Source organism: Microtus ochrogaster, chromosome 22 (genome assembly GCF_000317375.1).
Source record: "Microtus ochrogaster isolate Prairie Vole_2 chromosome 22, MicOch1.0, whole genome shotgun sequence".
Classification (NCBI taxonomy): Eukaryota; Metazoa; Chordata; class Mammalia; order Rodentia; family Cricetidae; genus Microtus; species Microtus ochrogaster.
Genome location: NC_022023.1, coordinates 11,809,291 through 11,816,422, shown reverse-complemented (window position 1 = coordinate 11,816,422; position 7,132 = coordinate 11,809,291). Strand labels below are relative to the sequence as shown.

The following is a 7,132-nucleotide window of genomic DNA, read 5'->3' as shown; positions in this document are numbered from 1 at the left end:
TATGGAGAGGGGGCAGGTCTCTCAATCTGTTATCAGCCATCTAGAGCAGGTTTATGCACAACACCCAGACACTGAGCAGCCAGAGCAGGGAGGACAGGGGACGAACCCGGTGGTGATGACTGGTTTTTCTCTCCCTAGATGAGCTCCTCCAAATCCATGGTACATGAAGCAGAAGTCATTGGCTCATTTTGTCTCCTCTCCAGGCAGGGTACCAGCTGTCTCAACAGGGGCCAGGACAGTCCCCTGCCTTCCATAGCTGTGACTTCTGCTTGACCCCGTGTGTATGGGATGGGAGGGGAGCGGGGAGGAAGGTGTTCTCCCTATCTGGTGGATGTTAGAGAGTGTGACCCCTGACCAAGGGCACAAGGACACAAAGAGGCCTGTGGTGAGGGGTCACTTGTTATTCTCAGGTTTTATAGCAATGCCCCAATAGTCTCTCTCTCTCTCTCTCTCTCTCTCTCTCTCTCTCTCTCTCTCTCTTTCTCTCTCTCTTCCTTTCTTTCTCTCTTTGTCCTCTTAAACCGATGTTCAGTTATAAACAGGGCACTGAAATCATCCTTCCAAGTTTCCAGCGCCCTCTGTACCCAGTAAAGATGAGAAACTAAGCTGGATGCTTTAGTTCCTTATAAAATAAGAAGAAAATGCCACAGTATTAATTTAGTATATGGGACATAGAATTGTCACTGTGTGCACTATAGAAATTGACAGTCCTCAACTTCTTCCTGAAAATAAGAACACTACACCTATCTTGAGAATGGTAACAAGCAGTGAATGAGTGCACGTTGGCTGCTGAGGTTATTGGACTTGGGAGGTGTCTACCAGGGTCCAGATCTCACTGAAGTTTTCCTGTTTCTTCAGGCCAACTTCTCAACACAGATACCTGCAGACACCCAGAACCCAGTGTTGCTTGTAGGCACACAAAGATGGAAGACCAAGGAGGAAGGAGATCCGGGAATCGGAGGAGGGAGGAGAAAAGAGTGGCAGGATTTGGGAATATGTGGATAACCCTGGGTGAAAAGGAAGTCCCAATTGCTTCACAGTGTGGGATCCTTAAGAGTGGCTCAGGGAAGGGGACATCTATGGTTTGCAGGCCTCTGGAATCCCTTAAGGAAGGGGGGCAGGTGTTAAGCAGTGAAGTCCTTCTGCCTAGGTCCCTACCCTGAGACAGATCTACCATCTGTGACAAGCAGAATGACCCAGCTGTACCTGTACATACAACCTACAGTCTGTGATATTTCTCCTCTTAGACCCTACCAAAGGCAGCCATCACCATCAATTTCTTCTTCTCTGAGACATTCCTGAATGAGCACTTCCAGGAGGTGGAGTTAAGCCAAGGAGAGCCTCAGCCTGGAGACCTTTACCTGTTCAAGTTCTAATCTACAGCGCTGTGGGACCCACGTGGGTGTTTACTGTCGCAACGGAGAGATCATACACTTTGAGGGTGAGCGAAAACAAATTTGGCCAGTCAAGAGAGGACTGAGCTGGCATGAGAACTGGGATGAAATTGTCTCTGAAAGAGGGCGGGGCAGCCCGAATGTGGGACTTCAGTTTGAGGAAACGCTGTCTCTGATTTGCACTGGGCCCGCTATCCCCACAGGAGTAACCACCAAGAATGGTGTGGGTGGCACAGTACAATCGCTTCTGGAGTACAGAGATGGTAAAGTGCTCAAAGAGGGCCTCCGTCAAATGCAGAGAGAAAGACAGCTCTCTCGTGTGCTTCGCAAACGTGGTGGCATTGACCCTAAGGACCTGGATCACCGGGTGGAAAAAGTTATGAACAACGACCCTCCTGAGTACAATGCTATCAGCAGCAACTGCGCGCACTTTGCCCTGAACCTGCTGGGCATGGATTCAGTAAGCGCCTCTTTTCCAGCTGTACATCCTCATCCCAACCCCGAGTTTGCTAAGAAATATACCTAGACAACTAGCTCCAGCAAAACTCCGACATTCCCCTCCCCTGCTACACTCAGACCAGGCCAGGTTCCTATAAACTGAAGGTCTTCACTCTGACATCCAAAAGTCCCAGAAAGAAATCGCTGTGCCCCGTTGTTGAAGTTACACACTATGAAGCCCTTTGAGCCCTTGCCAGGCTGGCCTCAAGCCCCAGTTCTTATATCCTGACCAGACATATTTATTGAATACTACCAATCTCCTGCCCCAGTGCTGGCCCAACCCCTCATTCTTCTTCCTTCAGTAGAACTTTCTGGAAGGATACACCAAGACCAAGTTCTCATCAGAAAGGAGAATTATTAGCCCCAGGGGGACAAAGGCAGGGGATAGGAGACAAGGGAGAGAGGAGAAAGGGGCAAGGGAGAAGGGAGGAGATATTTCCCCAGAGGAACACAGTACTACTGCCTTGGATAAAATGAAGGCAAATGTGGCCCATAGGAAAATGGCAGTTTTTGTTTTTGTTTTGTATTTTTTGGTTTTTTGAGACAGGGTTTCTCTGTGGTTTTGGAGCCTGTCCTGAAACTAGCTCTTGTAGACCAGGCTGGTCTCGAACTCACAGAGATCCGCCTGCCTCTGCCTCCCGAGTGCTGGGATTAAAGGTGTGCGCCACCACTGCCCGGCTGGAAAATGGCAGTTTATAAAGGGAAAAGGGTAACCCCTTTGTTAGGATGAGTTGGTTCTTTGGGGGGGGGGGCTTGTTAATTATGATAGACAAAGAGGGTGGTTGATTGCTAGACTTCAATACTTTGATAGCTGGGCCTGGGTGGTCAGCATCAGGAGGAGGAAGTGACCAAATAAGGGAATAGACTTTGGTGGCTAGCTTCAGGAATGTCATCTAACAGTTTAGCAAGGCAGAGGGAATGGAAGAGGACAAGATCCTCCAGAACTGTGTCTGCCCTGCTTAGGTCTACTGGAGCCCTTCCCTTTCTATTGACCAAATTCACCTTTCTGAGTTCCATCCAGCCCAACAACTCTCATCTTGGAAATCTGGGGATTCTTCTTCAAATCAAGTCAAACTTTGTGAACTCTTCCATTCTCCAAACCTTACCAGGAGTTTCTAGCCACTCAGTCCCATGCCCAAAACTCTAGCCCAAAAAGATGTAACCCACACATCAGCCTAGTTTTAGGGCTTTCTCTCCATTCAGACCTACTAAGTTCCTTTCTTACTTTACTCTCTGTCTCCCTGATGTGGGTCTTAGGAGCTAAGCTCCAGGAATCACAAAGTGCTGGAGACTTGTTGATTACACCAGACCCTAAATCTGTCCGTTACTTTTAGCTTTCTTCCAAATATCATGTCCTATACGGTGAAGTGACAGGTCTCTCAACCTGTAGTCAGTCATCTAGTGCAGGTTTATGCACAGCACCCAGACACTGAGCAACCAGAGCAGGGAGGACAGGGAAAGTAGCCCGAGGTAATGACTGTTTTCTCTCACTAAATGAGCTTCTCATCCCAGGGAAATTTAGCCAAAGTCCTTGCCTCATTTTTTCCTTCCAGGCAGGGTTCCAGCATCTCAACAGTCCACTGTCTTCCATAGCTGTGACTTCTGCTTGACCCCGTGGGTATGGGCTGGGAGGGAAGCTAGGAGGAAGGTGTCTCCCTATTCAGTGGATTTTAGAGTGTATGATCTCTGGCCAGAGGTCAGAAGGACACAAAGTGAGGGATCACTTGGTGGTTCCAGGTCATTTAGCATTGTCCCTATAGTCCTTCTCCTCTTATCTCTCCTCTGAAACCAAAGCTCAGGTATAACCAGGGCAGTGAGATCATCCTTCAAAGTCTGCAGTGCCCTCTGTAAAGATAAGAAACTAAAATGAATGCCTTAGTTCCTTTACAGAAAGAAACATGCGATGGTATTTATTTAGTACATAGGACTCAGGATGGTCATGTGGACACAGGTCAGCTGTGTGAACTATAGTAAGATTTGCCATTCCTCAATTTCCTCCTGAATATAAGAATACTACATCTATCTTGAGAATGGTAGCAAGCAGCTAAATGAGTGTATGTTGGCTGCTGAGGTTATTGGACCTGGAAGGTGTCTACCATGGTCCAGATCTCACTGAAGTCTTATTGTTTCTTCAGGCCTACATCTCAACCCAGGTACCTGCTGACACCCAGAACCCAGTGCTGCTTGTAGGAATACCAACTTGGAAGATGAGGAAGGACATCCAGGAAGCATGATATGGAGGAGAAAATAGTGGCAGGATTTGGGAATACGTGTATGAGAGTCCCGATTGATGGACAGTATAGGGTCCCTAGGTGTGGCTCAGGGCAGGGTACATATGTGGTTTTCATGCCTCTGCAGTTTCTTATAGACAGGGAGGCAGGTGTAAAGCAATGGAGACCTTCTGCCTAGGGCCCCACTCTGATCCAGGTCTACCGTGTGTGATGAGCAGAAAGACCCAGCAATAACTGTGCATCCACCCTGCAGTCTGACATTTCCCCTCTTAGTCCCTTCTAGGGGAAAACTGCATCTTTAAGTTCTGCTCCAAAGAGTCCATGAGTGAGCCCTTCCAGGAGGTGGAGTTAGACCAAGGCAACACTCTCCCTGGAGATGTCCTCCTGTTCAAGAAGCCATCTTCTATGCCACAATCCTCTAAAGTCCATATGGGTGTTGACTGTGGCAACGGAGAGATCATACACTTTGATGGTGAGCAAGACAAATTTGGCCAGTCGTCGGGTGGGGGCTGTGTAGGCCTCTGAAAGGGGGAGGGGCAGCCCAGGTATAGAACTTCAGTTTGAGGAAATGGTAGCTCCTATTTGCACTGGGCCTGCTATCCCCACAGGGATATCCTCCAGCAGGGGCAGAGGACAAAGGCTTTGGGATAGCTGTGAAGGTGTGGTGTGCAAAGAGAACCTCAATGCCTTGAGGAGCTCTGGACGTCTGGTTGCACGTACTTCGCCAACGCAGTAACATTAAAACTCAAGAACTGGAGGGCAGGGTGCAAACAGCTATGGCCAGCCTTCCTCCTCCCTACGATGATATCACCAGCAACTGTGTGCACTTTGCCTTGAAGCTGCTGGGCACGGACACAGTAAGTGCCTCTTCTCTCACTGCACAAATCCCCAGCCCAGTCCCTGAGTTTGCTAAAAAAAAAAAAAAAAAAAAAAAAAAAATGTACCTAGACACTCCCTGCTTTGCTACACTCAGACAAGGTTCCACTAAACTGCATGTCTTCACTCTGACATCCTGAACACCCCAGAAACAAATCACTGTGCCTACTTGTTGAAGTTACACACTATGATGCCCCTTTGAGCCCCTTGCCAGGCTGGCCTCAAGCCCCAGTTCTTGGATCCTGACCAGACATTTTTACTGAATACTAACAATCTCCTGCCTCCCCCCCCCCCCCCGTGCTGGCCCAACCCCTCATTCTTCTTCCTTCAGTAGAACTTTCTGGAAGGACACACCAAGACCAAGTTCTCAGCACAAAGGAGAATTACCCCAGAGGGACAAATACAGGGAATAGGAGACAAGGGAGAGGGGAGAAAGGGGCAAGGGAGAGGGGAAGAGATATTTCCTCAGAGGAACAAAGGACTGCCTTTGGATAAAGGGAAGGCAGATGTGGCCCATAGGCAAATGGTAACCCCCTTGTTAGGATGAGTTGGTTTGTTTTTATTGGGCTTGTTAATTATGGAAGAGACAAAAGAGGGACTTGGGTTTTGAGATTTCAATATTTTGATACCTGGGCCTTGGTGGTCAGCCTCAGGAGGAGGAAGTATCCAAATAAGGGAATAGACCATGGTGTTAGGGATGTAATCTAACAGTTTAGCAAGGCAGAGGAAATGGAAGAGGACAAGATCTGCCACAGCCATGTTTGCCCTGCTCAGGTCTACTGGAGCTCTTCCCTTTCTATTGACCAAATCCACCTTTCTGAGTTCCACCCATTTCCAACCAGCCCACCAATTCTCATCTCGGAGATCTGGGGATTCTTGTTCTTCAAATCAAGACAGCCTTTGGGAAGTCTTCCAGTCTCCAAGGCACACCAGGAGAGTCCAACCACTCAGCCCCATGCCCAAAACTCTAGCCCAAAGAGATGCAACCCACACATCAGCCTAGTTTTAGGGCTTTCTCTCCATTCAGACTTCGTAGGTTCCTTTCTTCCTTTACTTTCTGCCTTGGGTCTTAGGCGCTAAGCTTCAGGAATCACAAAGTTCTGGAGACCTGGTGATTACACCAGACCCTAACTCAGTCTGTTACTTCTCCTTTTTCTCCTAGAAATAAATGGACTGGACTCAACCATGGATTAATGTGACCTTGGGCCCCACTGAGCAGGCCAGAAGAGGCTTCAGAAAGAATCATTAAAATATCTTTTTGTTTTGTTTTGTTTTGCTTTTCGAGACAGGGTTTCTCTGTGGTTTTGGAGCCTGTCCTGGAACTAGCTCTGTAGACCAGGCTGGTCTCGAACTCACAGAGATCCGCCTGTCTCTGCCTCCCGAGTGCTGGGATTAAAGGCGTGCGCCACCACCGCCCGGCCTGCTAAAATATCTTCTAAAATCTATTTAGGATGTTAGATGTTATGATTATTTAAAAATGCTGCAAGATCCCCACGACAGTAGGCAGCAGAAATGCTGTAGGTCCCAAATGGTGGTAGCGGGCCATGTGTCAGCAGGCAGCGGGCCCTGGGAGCAGCCACCTGGCAGAGATGGCTGCCAGGTCCCTGAGCAGTGGCTGGTCCCAGGAAGGGAGACACATGGCCGGCGGGCAGGAGACAGAAACATGGATAGACACACATGTAGAAATGATGTTAAATATTTATTCAGGGAGCTATGGAGGGAAAGGCAAAAAGGGGAGAAAGGAGGTGAGGGAGGAGAGAGAAAGAGAGAGAGAGAGAGAGAGAGAGAGAGAGAGAGAGAGAGAAGGGAGAGGGAGAGAGGGAGCGTGTGGATAAAATCAGCTGCTGGTTCCTAGTGCACTTGTGTACCTCTGCTTTGTAGCCTTTTATTAGCTGGGTGTGTAGGCTCAAGGAGAAACAAAGACAAAACAAAACAAAAACAAACAAAAAACCAACACCGTGGGGGTGGGGTTTAAGTTCCTAAACTGGAGTTTGGTTCTGGCTGCTCCAGGAAGCCTGCTCAGGGTGTAGGCTCCTCCTACAAATTCATTTCTCCTTCTACCACCTCACTCTCCCACTCTTCTCCACCCTAGCCTTTATTGCCCTGTGATTCAGCCCTGCTTGTCTAAAGTAT

The 7,132-nt window shown here is 48.5% G+C and overlaps 1 pseudogene; it reads left to right on the top strand.

Moving 5' to 3' along the window:
* Nucleotides 1-331: 331 nt before the first annotated feature.
* LOC101989868 lies at nt 332-4,859 on the top strand (annotated as a pseudogene).
* The last annotated feature ends 2,273 nt before the right edge of the window (nt 4,860-7,132 follow it).